This window comes from Chrysochloris asiatica, unplaced genomic scaffold (assembly GCF_000296735.1).
Source record: "Chrysochloris asiatica unplaced genomic scaffold, ChrAsi1.0 scaffold00074, whole genome shotgun sequence".
In the NCBI taxonomy this organism is placed as follows: Eukaryota; Metazoa; Chordata; class Mammalia; order Afrosoricida; family Chrysochloridae; genus Chrysochloris; species Chrysochloris asiatica.
Window position 1 is genome coordinate 13,277,988 of NW_006408592.1, and position 15,172 is coordinate 13,293,159.

General features: G+C 43.3%; 1 protein-coding gene across 1 annotated transcript in view; it reads left to right on the forward strand.

The window, feature by feature from the left end:
• The first annotated feature begins 183 nt into the window (after positions 1 to 183).
• Positions 184 to 15,172, forward strand: part of KCTD21 (potassium channel tetramerization domain containing 21) — a 17,489-nt gene continuing 2,500 nt past the window's right edge. The window contains exon 1 of the mRNA XM_006864987.1: positions 184 to 220. The gene's annotated coding sequence lies outside the window, so the exon portion shown is untranslated. The remainder of the gene's footprint in view (positions 221 to 15,172) is intronic.

Here is a 15,172-nt window from a genome sequence, read left to right on the forward strand (position 1 = left end):
CAAGGTAGGGAGCGTGGCTCCTCCCCGCAATGCCTCTTGGGAGATGAAGTTCGCTCTCGTCCCACTCAGTGGTAAAGGGCCCAGGGAAAACTACTCGTCCCCGAATGCAATGCACTCCTCCCGGGCCGCCACGCCCCTAGGCTGGGCTCCGGCCCTCCCTACCCCTTGCGAAGCTGCGCTGATCGCCCGCGGAGGGGAGATTGCTGAGCCAGGGCAGGAGGTGGGTGAGGCTCGGCCGGGGGCGCAAGGCACGGGTATGGGCGATGAAGGGACGCGTGCCTATCTGAGCACTGGTCGTACCGGAAGGTTATCTATTCCAGCCTCGCCGTTCCCATCTGTGAAATGGGGACGGCAAGGTCTGTGGCTTCGGGGAGAGGACCTGGTCGAGGAGAAGGGAAGGAAAAGGAGGTGGGGTTTAAAGAGGGGGCGGACCCAGTGGGAGGGGCCAGGATGTTTAGCGATAGTGGGAAAAGCCCGGATTATTAGGGTCCGTGCTGTGGGAGGAGTTTGTGGTGAGTAAGGCAAGGTGAGAAGGGGTCACTTGTTGGAAGGAAAAGGGGACGCCAGGACTAAGGAGTGGGTGCCAGGAAAGCCGATGAATCAAGTCTGGGTTGATTGGGTGAGGTGGGCGAAAAGCAGAGTCAGAGATGAAAGAGATCCTTCCTCCTTCTGGAGAACCCCGTGCCCAAGGATGCACAGAATACCTTCTTTTCCTTGTGACTAAAAATAAAGAAATCTTCCCTTGAGCTCAGTGCGTCAAACATGATCTCATTCAACCTTCACAGCCCTTAAAGTAGAGGCGTCCCCATGTTTGTTTACAGGTGAGGAACGTGAGGCTCTAAGAAGTGAAGTGATTTGCCCAAAAATCAAGACTCTTTGTCCAAATACGCTGCTTTTTCCCCCCTATACAGACTTAGTCTGAAGTGGGTGGCAAGGATGAAACAAGAGTTTAGATGTCCAGAGCTCAGTTTGTAAACCCTTCAGGGCCCCTTGCAGGTTATGTGATGACATCAGCTCCTCTGAATGCTGACATGTAAGACAGTCCTTCCAGGATTATTGAGAGACTTAAATGAGATGTATTTGAAAGGCCTTTGTTTATAATTGTGTGAAGCCAAAACACAAACCCTCTGCCTTCACCTTGATTCCGACTCATAGTGACCCTGTGGTGTTGATGGTGGTGGTGTGCGGTGGAGTCAGTTCCAACTCAGCGATGCTTTCTAGGGTTTCTGAGGCTGTATTTCTTTACTGGAGCAGAAAGCCTCAATGAAACAACTGGTAGTTTAGAATTGCTGACCTTGGGGTTCACAACCCAACTCATAACCACTCCACTGCTGATAAAATAAAACTGCCTGATAGGGCTTCCAATGCTGTGATCTTTACGGGAGCAGACTGTCTAACTTTTGGTTAGCAGGCAAGCACTATAACCACTGCACCACCAGGGCTTTTTTGTGAGAAGCAGGAAAACCAAAAGGAAGAGGGTGATTGAAATAGAATGCTTGAGCCTGAGGAAACCCACAAGATGAAGCAGGGGAATGCGCTTAGGGCGAAGGAAAATTCTGGAAGAGGATGGAAAATGATGGTGGTTGTTGGGGTTCTGCAGCAGATGAGAGAATACTTTTTGCTGTGTAAGTTGCGAATTCATGCCAAACCAGGTGGCTTCCCTCCTCCAGCCCACTTCTCCCCTTCCGGTGCTCGGCTAGGCAGCTCACTCTGGAGTCTGTGTCACCTGAGCCTAGGATCCATTTTTTCTTTCCCACCATGTGGGTGGTAGGGGTAATGGAGTAGTTTGTGGGCTTCTTCGAAATATGGACTGGACCAAATGGCCTAGGCATACTGCTGCTGAGCCTGTCTTTATACTTTTGACGTGTTATCAAAAGGGACCATTCTCTAGGAAAAGACATCGTGCTTGGTAAAGTAGAGGGTCAGCAAAAAAACAGGAAGACCTCTGTGGGATGGATTCACACAGTGCCACAACAATGGGCTCAAACGTAACAATTGTGAGGATGGCCCAGAACAGGAAAAGTGTTTTATCCTGGTGTACATAGGGTCTCTGTGAGTTGGGGACACCTAACAACAACAACAACATATTATCAAATTAATTATGAGTCATAGATTTATTTAGGAACAGATAGCATTTAAAAGACACATCATGACTGGCTTACAAGCTTTCAAGAGGGAGCCTAGATCCAGAGGGCGAGGAGGAAGGTAGACTCTCCACCAAGCAGTATCCAATCTGTCTGGGCAGGGCTGGTGAAAGGAGATGTGGATAGCATTCATGTGGTACAATAGTGAATAATTGCTATCAGGACTGACTGTGAGGGTTGAAAATGTAAAGGCAGACGTTGTTGTAGCAAAAGGAAGGAAGTGGTTGACTTTGCAGCCCAGGAGTGGAGGCCCCTGGGACCATCAGTGGAGAAGAGTGGAGTGCGGGACCCTACCCAGAGAAACAGTGATGCCAGAGATGGAGGCAGAGATGATGATATAGAGAGATGGAGTGGTTGGGGACTCTAGACCCAGAGAGGGAGAGTGGCTGGGTGCTGATGACTGGGGGGCAGGCTTGCAGGGTGTACCCTTTGATGATGCATGGAGGGGATTGTAACCATGGCAATGAAACAATATATGATAGGATGAATGTAAAGCTAATGTTCTCCCATGTAAACTACCACATAATTCACAATAAAACATTTAAATAAAGAAAAGGCGTATCATGGTAACTCCTGTTGTTGTTCTTGTTGTTAAGGGCCATTGAGTCGATCCTGACTCATAGCGACCCTGTATAGGGTTTCCAATGCTGTAAATCTTTACGGAGCAGAAAGCCTCTTCTTTCTCCACGGACCAGCTGGTATATTTGACTTTGAGGTTAGCAGCCCAACTCAGAATTCACTACGCTATCACAGCTCCTTTGGTTACTTTTGGAAAAACTTTGATAAGAAAATGTAGATAATATCTTAACTCTTCTGGCATCAGAAATTAATACATTCTTTCATTGAAAAAAAAAAAACAACCCAACAACTGCAAAGCCTTCAGTATGAGTTGCACTTCAATGTAAAGGAAACAAAAATCGTCAGTACTGGGTCAATAAATAGCATGATAAATGAAGAAAAGATTGAAGTTCTCAGATACTTCATTATGCTTGGATCCAACATCAATAGTCATAGAAACAGCAGTCAAGAAATCAAAAGATTTGGAACACCTAAAATGGGGCTACAGCGTGCCCAGTGAAGGAGGCTTCCTGCGGAGCCTCTGCAATACATGGGACTATAGGTGGAAGCCTGAACCACATCCAGATCTCCAGAGGCAGGAAATTCCCACTTAAAAGGACAAGCAGACCAACCTGGAGTGGCTAGAAGAATGGAGGATACTTCTTGAAAGAAAGACCTATGGGAGGAATATAAAGCAACGTGGGCAGACCGGCTGTTACTACAAGAACAAGCAACATGCTTGCCCAGAAAACATCAAGGCAAGTGGTCGGGTCCCCTCAGAGAAAACCCCCTTCCAAGACTAAAACTCAATGGAAATACACGCTGTGATTGGTGACCACGCTCGACACCAATAAGGAGAAATGAGGGAAAAACAGCAATGAAGCGGTGAGCTAAGCCCTACAACGTTCAATAGCCTTCTGTGAACCCGGGTGAAAACCTGGTTGGCCAGCAGTGTGGCAAGACCTGGGGACTCTTGGGCCCAGAGTCAGTGACATAGCCACAGAGGACTAGAGTGGAGAGTGAAGCATCCAGCTGATAAGAAGAGAGGGCATATGCATAAGAACACCCACACTTGCAGATAATATCTACTTGCCCTGGCTTCGATGACTGGATGATCGGAGCTCAACCAGAAGTAAAAAGAAGAGGAAAAAAAATATATATATATACATTCTCATACAATTTGATGAACTTGACCTACACCTATGGAAGCAGTGGCTCAAAAGAGGGAACAAGTCCTTACAGCAAGAATCATTCCCACCCACTCCACACACAGAGTAGACAGGGATGGGCAACTTAGACATTGGCTACCCAAAATGGGGGATGGGGGGCTACAAAGGCAAGAAGTGACTGGCTTACAAGCTTTCAAGAGGGACCCTAGATCCAGAGGGCCTGGAGGAAGGTAGAATCTCCAGTGAGTAATATTCAATCTGACTAGGTGGGGCTGATGCAACGAAATGCAGACGGATCTCTTGTGATAACAATAGTGAATAATTGTCATCAGGACTGACTGTGAGGGTTGGAAATGTAAGGGTGGACGTTTTATAGCAAGGAGGGGAGTGATTGACTTTTCAGTCTAGGAGCGGAGGTCCCTAGGACCATCAAGGTAGAAGAGCAGAGGGCGGGCCCCTACCCAGAGAAGCAGTGATGCCTGAAATGGAGCCAGAGATGATCATATGGAGCTATGAAGCAGCTGGAGACTCTAGACCCAGAGAGGGAGAGCGACTGTGTGCTGAAGACCTGGGGGGCACGGGGGAAGGATTGCATGGAGGGGATTGTAACCATGGCAATACAATAGAATGAATATAAAACTAATGTTCTCCCATGTAAACTGTCACATAATTCACAATAAATCATTTAAGAAAAAAAAAAAAGAAATCAAAAGATGTATTACATTAGGCAAACCTGCTACACAAGACCTCTTTAAAGTATTCAAGAGCAAAGATGTCACTTTGAGGACTAAGGTGTCCCTGACCCAAGCCATGGTATTTTCAATAACCTCATATCCATGTTAAAGTTGGGCATTGAGTAAGGATGACTGTAGAAAATTTGATTCATTTGAGTTAGGATGTTGAAGGAGAATATTAAAAGTACCATGGGCCGTCACAAAAGCAAACAAATCTGTGTTGGAAGAAGTACAGCTAGAATGTTCATTGAAATCCAGGATAGCAAGACTGTCTGTCATACTTCAGACAGATTGTCATGAGGGACCAGTCCCTGGAGAAGGACATCATGCTTGGTAAAGTGGAGGATCAGCAAAAAAGAGAAAGACCCCCAATGAGATGGATTGTCACAATGGACTCAAGTGTCACAAGGATAGTGAGGATGGTGCAGAACTGGGCAGTGTTTCAGTCTGTTTGGCATATGGTCGCTATGAGTCAGAACAGACTCAATGGCACCTAAGAGCAACAACAACTTTTTAAAGTAGATCACAAGGGGAGTCATTGTTTAGGAAGCAGTGAGTTTTCTGTTTATGGTGATGGAAAATTTGACAATGATTATTCATGATGGTTGCACATGATTAAATGATATCATTAAATTGTACACCTTGGAAAATGCTGAATTGGTAAATTATACTACTTTTTTTTTTTTTTTAACAACAGTTCAAAAGAAGGAGAAAAAAAGAGTTACAGACATCTTGACAGTTTACCCCTAAATTCTTTATGCATCTTCCAGTAATGACGTTCTTCTACATAACCCCAGTACTGTTTATCAAACCTAGGAAAATGTAGAACAAGTTGTTGTTGTTGTTGTTAAGTGCTGTGGAGTTGGTTCCGACTCATAGTAACCCTGAATAGGGTTTCCGAGGCTGTAAATCTTTACGGGAGCAGAAAGCCTCATCTTTCTCCCTCAGAACAGCTGGTAGTTTCGAACTGCTGACCCTGAAGTTCGCAGCCTGATTTGTAACCACTACACCAGATTATGTAATTAACAGTTGATTCAGGCCCTGGACTGTGAACCACAAGGTTGGTGTTTGGAGCCCAGCAGCTGCTCTGAGGTAGACAGATGAGACCTTTTGCTCTCACAGACAATTTACACCCTCGGAAACCCCATATAATAGCAACAATTCATATTTCTCCAGTTGCCAAAAAAAGATTTTCTATAGCTTTTTATTTTGCTTAATTTAGAATCTAGCCAAGGTGCATACATTTGGTTGATCACTTTAAAAAGTTTTTTTAATCTGAATAGAGCCCCTCCACATTTTTTAAATTTGTTTGGTTTCCCAGTTATTAAATTCAGATTAGAATTTCTTTTAAACTTTTTATTGTGAATTGCATGAGAGTTTAATATGCAGATCAGTTTTCCATTCAACAATTCATACATGCTTTGTTTCATGTTACTGTTGCAATCCCCACAATGGACCATCACTTCCTCCCTGTGTTTCCTGTTCCATTCATTCTTCCCTAACCCTTAGTGCCTTCTCAACTCTGTCTTTGGGTAGAAGTTGCTCTTTTGATCTTAAATGGTTGATTATTCTAAGGTATGCATACTTCAGTAGTACTAACTGGTCCCTTAATAGATCTGTTGTTTGGCTGAAAATTGAGCCTTGGGGGTAAGTTCATTTCTAGACCTGAAGGGTCTGCCAATTGCTGTACAATTGCTGTACAACTAGTCCAGGACCTTCTGATGTAGTCCTTTTCAGAGCTTGATGCTATCTAGTTCTTTTGGTGTCAGAGCCCAGGTTGCATCTTCTTTGGCTATTGTATTACATCAGAAGGCCTATGTTATCAGGATCCTGCTGTCTGTGATAAGGAGCCCTGGTGGTGCAGTGGTTAAGCATTTGGGTGCTAACCTAAAGATTAGGAGTTTGAACCCACTGGCCATTTCATGGGAGAAAGATGGTGACAGTCTGCTTATTTTAAAGGTGTATTGTCTTCGGGTCGGCCCTCTGGGGTCGTTCTGTAGGCCTCTCTGTCCTGTAGGCTCACTAGGAGTCGGAATCATTAGCAGTAAAGGGTGGGTTCTGTCTGTGAATGCAAAGTTTGGTCATTGGCTAAGGTAATGGTCAGGGTAAGTTTTTTTTTTTTAACCTTTGTAATTAATAATGTATCTGTGGAGTCATTCTTTGAGACTGTTGGAATTCTGTTTTTCTGATAACCTTTCTCTCCACATCCATTCATGGCCTTTGCCTGAGTCAGTGATTACATTGGGGGTTGCTGATAGTAATTTTCTAGTTCTGCCATTTCATCTATGCTCATTAGTAGGCATTCTTCATAGAAGAATGATTTTTCCCTCTATTTATTTCTCTTCACTTCCTTCCCCTCTCCTTTTTCCTTTTGGAGAAACATGGACTCATGGCATATATTTTTCATTCAGTATGTTATAATCTATTACCATCATTCTTTTTGATACTCAAATAATCCCAAATTTGGCAAATGGGAATCCCTTCAGGCGAGTTCCTATGTCCTTTTTACATGGCCTCATTCATTTTTTAGAGTCCTGGTGTGGCGCTGTAGGATAAGCACTTGACCGCAAGGTCAGTTTGAACCGCAAGGTCAGTGGTTCAAACTCACCAGCCAATCCTCAGAAACCAATACAGGATCACAATGGCACTTAACAATAACAATTAACAACAATTTGTCTTTTATTTCTCTGCTTTCTGACAAGATTAATCCAAGACTATCAAGACAAGAGACTCACCTTGAAATTTTTTTGTCCAACTCTTGGAATGATCAGTTTCTCCAAGAGCCCAGGTTTCTTTTCATAGGAGATGACATTTAGAAACTAAGATCTAGAATCAGATGTACTGGTTTAGGTCATTTTCAGACCTAAACTTTTAGTGAATAGAATTTGGAAAAGATAAGATAAAGTGATAAAGACTGACAGATATATTTATTAATAGGTTTCTTGTTTTGTGCTTGTTACACCAGCTAGTCCACCCTGATAGTCAAAGGGAGCAGATTTCACAGGAAGCCTTTTCGTTGCAGAGCTTGGTGAGTGGTAATGTAGGGAAAGAAGAAATGGCAGAAGAGCCCATGCCTGCTGCCAGGGCTCCATGAGGGGACAGGCTTTTATAGGACTTCTGTGAGTGACTTTCGTCTTCCACTTGACCTGGATTGAAAAATACCCTACATTCTCTTCAGAGGACTGGTTCTTCTGGGTATCTGAGTCTGATTTAGGTCTATGAAATGAAGATAATATTCTGTCCTGCATGGATCCCAGAGTTGTGTAAGAATCAATATGTAATGTATTCATTTTAAAAAAAATTGGTAGCCATTCTCATCCATACATTTATAATAAATACCCCTTCCCATTTCGTTGTGTTAATTTCACAGTTTAAAGTGTTGCGGCTTTACTATCTGATTTAATACCTGAGGAGTCCTGGTGTAGCACTGTGGGTTAATGCGCCACACTGCAAAGCTGTTTGAACAGCAAGGTTAGCAGTTCGAGCTCACCATCTGCTCCTTGGAAACCCTATACAGGGTCGCTATGGGTCGCAACCGACTCGACAGCACTTAACAACAGCAACAGAAACTAAATTATAGGAGTCGTGGTGTGGCGCTGTGGGTTAATGCGCAGGACTGCAGAGTCAGTTTTAACCATAAGGTCAGTGGTTCAAGCTTACTAGCTGCTCCTCAGAAACCCTATATAAGGTCGCTTTGGGTCGGAACCAAGTTGACGGCACTTAACAACAACAACAACATTAAAGTGTAAGTGGGTTAAGCATTGAACTGGTAACCAAAAGTTTGGTGGTTCGAACTCACCTGTGGGAGAAAGATGAGACAGCCTGCTTTCGTAAAAGATTTACAGCCTTGGAAACCCTACGAGGCAATTCGACTGTGTTCTATAGCATCACTGTGAGTCAGAAGCAACTCCACAAAATTGGGTTAGGGTATTTTGTGTACCAAGATATCTATTCTTTTTCAAATATCCTTTCAGGTTTCAAAACTCTCATTGATTTTTTTTCCAAATTAAATTTTTAATCTGTTTAACACTTTTCTTTTGAGAAAAATAATTCTAAAATTTGGATTAGGACAATACACCAACTACTCTGTAATTAATTTAAGAAAAACAAGCTTAGAATATTTAGTCCTCCTCTCAGAAGCATTGTTGTTAAGTGCTGTCAAGTTGGTTCTGACTCATAGTGACAATGTATAGAGTTTCCAAGGAGCATCTGGTAGGTTTGAACCACTGACCTTCTGGTTTGCAGTCCAGTGCTTATTCTGTAGTGTCACACCAGGATTACAGGTATCTATATAGTCAAATCCTATTTACCCTGCTTAATAAAATGTCATACCATATGCTGTCTAAGGAGCACAGGTTTGGAGAGAGACTTCAGTTGGGATTCGGGTCTGCCTCCTTTAGTTAAGTGATTCCCAGCAACTGACCTTACCACTCTGCTTCAGTTTTATGATCCTAAAAATTGAGATAATTATAGTGTGGTATTTTAATGAAATAATCTACAAGGGAAATGCTTCACATAACTTAGGGCATATCCTAGGTGCTCAGGAAATACTGATTCTCTGCCCCATGGCCTTTGTGTAGAACAACATCAAATTAGCATGGCAGCCATGAGTGACAGACCCTGCCCATAGGCCTTGGCTGCTGAAGGCCCAAAACAGAATATCATTCAAACCAAGAACTTTGCAGTCTGACAGATCTAGGTTTAGATGTGAATCCTGATTCTGCCACCACCTCGGGCAGGTTACCTAACCTCTCTGAGCCTTACTTTCTCAGTTGTAAAGTTCTGGTGTGAAGGTTCAAATCTACCAGCTGCTCCTTGGAAACCCTGTATAGGGTCACTATGAGTGACAAATCAATGGTACCTAACAACAACAAATCATTTGCCTGGAGGCTGAGGCATGGGGGTGAATTTAGTTCCAGTTGGCCATAGTCTCAGGAGTAGAGGGTTAAACTGCTGCTTCGGGGATATTCTCAAATGTTTTAAAGCTATTACAACCTCTTGTTGATATAGCAATTCCTAGCAACCCATGCAATAGGATGAAAATGGGCTCTCTGTACACTGACTCTGTGCCCTGTGCAAGCCACTGGTTCTTCCAAGTCTCCGTATCCATGTCAGCTAGACAGAGTCTGAAGCCTTCTTCATAGGATTACCATAAAATCTAAAAGGCCTGATAAGTGTGAAGGGCTTGGATTTGAATAAAAGTGCAGTAAATGCTCATTTCCTCCCTATCTATTCCCCCCCTAATCCCAGCAGCACCTACTATTTGCTAGACAATGGATATACAGCAGAGCTGTGGCTGGGAGACTTGTTCTGAAAGCGATCATGAGCTTTTTTTTTTTTTAAATCACAACTCAAAGTATGAAAATATATTTTATGTCATGATCTAGTTCATATACAAACACACACACACATAACAGAATTAACATATTCACAGCACACTATACTTACCAGTTATGACCCACTCTGTTGATTTTATGATTCAATAATGTAACAACCTTAATTTTTTTCTAGCTTAGGGAGGTATTGTTTGTTCATAGTAAAATGCACCCTTTGCAAGTATACAGTTTTGTGAATTTTGACAGTCATTTGACTACTACCAGAGCAAAATGCAGGCCTATTTCTATCACTCCAAAATACTCCCTTTTGTAGCTCCTCTCTTCCCCATCTCCCCACCCCTAGCCTCTAGCAATCTCTGGTCTGATTTCTGCCCTAGCCTCTTGCCTCTTCCAGAGTGATGGATAAATAGAATCATTCACTGTGCCATCTGGGGAGTCGGGCTCCTTTTCACTTAACATAATGCTTTTGAGGTCTGTCTGTGTAGTTTCTTCCTTTATATTTCCCAAGATGTATTCCACTGTATGATTATACCACAATTTGTTTATCCATTTACATTTTCGTTTCCAGTTTGGGACAGTTATGAATAAAGTTGCTGTAAGCATTCATATTCAGGTGTGATTTTTTTATGCAAATATGTCTTCATTTCTCTAGGATCAATATCTAGAAGTGGGATAGCTGGGCCTTATAACACCTGTATATTTGACTTCATAAAAACCCACTGCCCTGTTTTTTATAGTGGTTGTACCAATTTGTACTCTCCAGAGCAATGTTTGAAATATCTAGTTGCTCCATAGCTTCACCAGCATTGGATATGTTGTTGTTAAGTGTCGTTGAGTCGGTTCTGATTCATAGTGAACTGCTGATGGGTTTGAACCGCCAACCTTACAATTAGCAATCCAGTGCTTATCCATAGTCAACAATTTGTAGGTGTGGTATGGTGCTGCAGGTAAATGCAGTGGACCATAAGGTCAGTTTGACCCACAAGGTTGGCAGTGTGTAACCAGTAACCAGTTAACACAAAGTGACCTCCAACTCTTCATGAGTGTGTCAGAGTCTGCAGCTCATTGGCTGATTTTCAGAAGTAAATTGCCAAGCCTGTCTTCCCAAGCTTCTCTGGGTGGACTCAAACCTCCAAACTTTTGGTTAGCAGCTGAAATGGTGTTTATTTGTATATCTTTAAATGACTTAGGAGCTCTGGTAGCATAGTGGTTATGAATCGGTCTGCTAACCTCAAGGTTGGCAGTTCAAAACTACCAGCCATTCTTTGGCAGAAAGATGAGGCTTTCTGCTCCCGTAAAGATTTACAGCCTCAGAAACCCTGTGCAGGGTCACTATGAGTCAGAACCGACTCCAGGGTACTTAACAACAACAACAATGACTTATGATGTTGAGTATCTTTTTGATTGCTTACTTGTCATCTGTATATCTTTGCTGAAACATTTGTTCTGATCTTTTGCCCTTTTTTTAAATTAGGTTGTTTGTTGTCTTATTATTGAATTTAATTCAATAATATTATTGAGTACTTTTAAATAGTCTCATTGGAAATCTTTTATCAGATATGTGTGTACAAATATTTTCTTCCGCTGTGTGGCTTGTTTATTTCTTAACAGTGTCTTTCAAAGAGCAGAAATTATTTTGTTTGGATAAAATTCTCTTTATCAAATAGAGTTTGTACTTTTTGTGACCTACCCAGGAACTTTTTGCTTAACACACTGGGGTCTCTAGCTTCATCAGTTCATTGCCACCTGACCGTAAATCTCTGCCATCTTCAGGCAACTCCTCAACCTTAGCCCTCCAGAGGTGCCAGGTCGTATACTCTAGTCCCCATGCCTTTGCATCTTCCACAGTGAGACCTGTGAATTTGTTGTGGTAGGCACCATGGCACTGCCACTAGAAAATAGAGTTTGTGGAACCAAGTTTTGTGACTTTACATATACCTGGAGAATACCACAGAGAGAGCCCTAGACTGGAGTCCAGGAGACCTGTGTTCTAATCCCAGCTCTGTTCCTGATACACTGTGTAACTCTGGGTGCTTTCCTTGGATAAATGCCTGGTGTGTGACCTCATGGCCATTGTATAACTGGTGGGCTCAGGAAGACTGATGCTCTGTATCTTTTATAAGGAGAGAAACAGGAGTTTGGGTACCCAACCAAGGACCATCTGTCCTGTGGCTCCTGACTGCCCCCACCTGCCTTGCTCTCAGCGCTTCATCAGTAACTTTCTAATTGGTTCCAACTGAGGCAGCACAGGAAGCACTCACTCATCTCCATCAACAAATTTGGAAGACAACTTTTTGGCCGACTGATTGGAAAAGATCCATATTTGTGCCCATTCCAAAGCAAGGTGACCCAGTGGAATGCAGAAATCATCGGACAGTCTCTTTGATATCCCATGTGAGTAAAGTTTTACTAAAGGTAATACAGAAACAGCTACAATCATACGTTGACAGAGAACTTACAGAGGTTCAAGCTGGATTCAGAAGAGGCCATGGAACGAGGGATATCACTGTCCGATGGATCTTGGCTGAAAGAGAATATCAGAAAGATGTTTACCTGTGCTTCATTGACTACGCGAAGGCTTTCGATTGTGTGGATCATGACAAGCTATGGACAACATTGTGCAATATGACTATTCTGGAACACTTAATTGTGCTCATGAGGAATCTGTACCTGGACCAAGAGGTTCAAACAGAACATGGGAACACTGAAAGTTTTAAAATTTAAAAAGGTGTGCGACAGAAACAAGCTATATGAATGGTTGAATGTGAAGCTGATGATGTGCCCTGTAAACTTTCACTCAATCCAAAATAAAAATATTTTTAAAAAAAGGTGTGTGACAAAGTTGTATTCTTTCACCACATTTATTCAACATGTATGCTGAGCAAATAATCTGAGAAGCTGGGTTCTATGAAGAAAAATGTGGCACCAGGATGGGAGAAAGACTCATTAACAACCTGTGATACGCAGATGATACAACCTTGCTTGCTGAAAGTGAAAAGAACTTAAAATATTTACTGATGAAGATCAAAGAGTACAGCCTTCGGTATGGATTACATCTCAATGTAAAGAAAACAAAAATCCTCACCACTGGACCAATAAACAACTTTCTATCAACAGAGAAAAGATTGAAGTTGTCAAGGACTTCATTCTTCTTGGATCAACTATCAACACTCATGGAAGCAGCAGTCAAGAAATCAGACGACATATTGCATTAGGCAAATCTACTGTACAAGACCTTTTTATAGTATTGAAGAGCAAAGATGTCAGCTTGAGGACTAAGGTGTGCCTGACCCAAGCCATGATATTTTCAATAACCTCATATGCATGCGAAAGATGGACAGTGACTATGGAAGACCATAGAAGAATTGATGCTTTTGAGTTACAGTGTTGGAGGAGAGTATTGAAAGTGCCATGGGCTGCCAAAAGAACCAATAGGTCCGTTTTGGAAGAAGTGCAGCCAGAGTGCTCCTTGGAGGCCAAGATGGCCAAACTTTGCCTCTCATACGTCAGACATATTGTCAGGAGGGACCAGTTTCTGGAGAAGGATATCATGTTTGGTAAGGTGGTGGGTCAGAGAAAAACAGGAAGACCCCCAACTAGATGGATTAACTAAGTGGCAGCATCGATGGACTCAAGCGTGGCAACAGTAGTGAGGTTGGCCCAGGATCGGGCAGTGTTTTGTTCTGCTGTGCATAGTGTCGCTATGGGTCGGTACTGACTCAATGGCACCTAACAACAACAACATAGCGACCCTGTATAGAGTTTCCAGGGAGCAGCTAGTGGGTTTGAACTACCAGCCTTGTGGTTTACAGTCCATTGCTGATCCTACAACAGCACACCAGGCATCTATACTTGGAGGGAAATATGGGTATAAAGCCCACAGAGTCTGCCAGAAAACACAGCCTAGCCTCTCTGATGCCTGAGCCTGCTCTCTTCACGAAACTAAAATTCTTCTCAAAGCCTGGGCCTTAAATCTTGTGTTTTTTCCAAGAAGAAAGAGAGATGGAAAACTAGAATAAGCAAATTACAATGTAGAAATGAAATAAAAGGAGATGGAGGAAGGTGAGGTCCTGGTAAGAGGGTTGAGGGAAGAGAAGACTCTAGAAATGGGGAGGAGTGTGGTCCTCTCCTAGGCCCAGCTGCCAAGGGCCTCAGAGAGAGAACTGATCATATTCAGCCTTTAGTCCCAAACATTTTCTCCAGCTACTACTTCCAAAAGCTGGTCCTCACACCAGCAGCCAAGACTCTGTAGTAGTCCCCACTGTCTTGCAGCCCATCTGCTCTGGGCCTGGCTGACAATTTTGTAACTTCTTCATGACTTCATTTCTCTGCAGACATTCCAGATGGCTAGTGCCTTTCTTCAACATCAAAGCGCCCCTTTAGACTGAGAAGGAGTACTGAGTAGGGTTCCCAAGAGTTGTGCGCAGCCGCTGAGCATCTCCTGCAGCCAGCATGGCCTCCATCTTTAAAGAAAGGGCGTGTCAGCTCAGTCAGCAACTTCAGAGGCGAGAGATGTGGTGAGAACTGCTCTGGCCTGCCCCAAAGTCAGCATACCTGTGGAGTGATTTTAGGGAAGCCCCTGTTCTCAGGCCTCTGTTCCTCTTCTGGGCAGTAAGCATAATTAGTCAGATGTTTTTTGATGGGTCAGGTTTCATTCTTGACCTACTCCTATAGCCCTTGATACATCTCTTTGTCACTGCACCCTTCCTGTCTCTTGTCTAAGAGCCCACCAGCCTGGGCTCTTTTGGGGGTAGCAGTGGGACTGATTCTTCTCCTTTCCACACCTTGCAAAAAGTTACATGGTGCTTGGTCTTGATTCCTGGTGTTTGAACACACCTGAGGCAAATGAGTTGGGCTAACTAGACCAAGAGGGACTGCTTGCAGGCCCGATGTGACTAAGCCTCAGAGGCCATGATGACATAGGCCTTAGAAGATGGAGACTTAGGGAGTTTCCTGGTTGGTGACCATGCAAGGGAGAAGGTAGCACATCCCTCTTTGGGATACAGAAGCTTTGTAGAGGATTTCCGAGGCTGTAAATCTTTACAGGAGCAGAAAGCCTCATCTTTCTCCTTCGAAGTAGCTGGTGGTGGTGGGGTGCTGTGGATTCCATCCCAACTCATAGCAACCCTGAATACTGTTTCCAAGGCTGTAAATCTTTATGGGAGCAGAAAATCTCATCTTTCTTCTGCGGAATGGCTGGTAGTTTTGAATTGCTGACCTTGAGGTTAGCA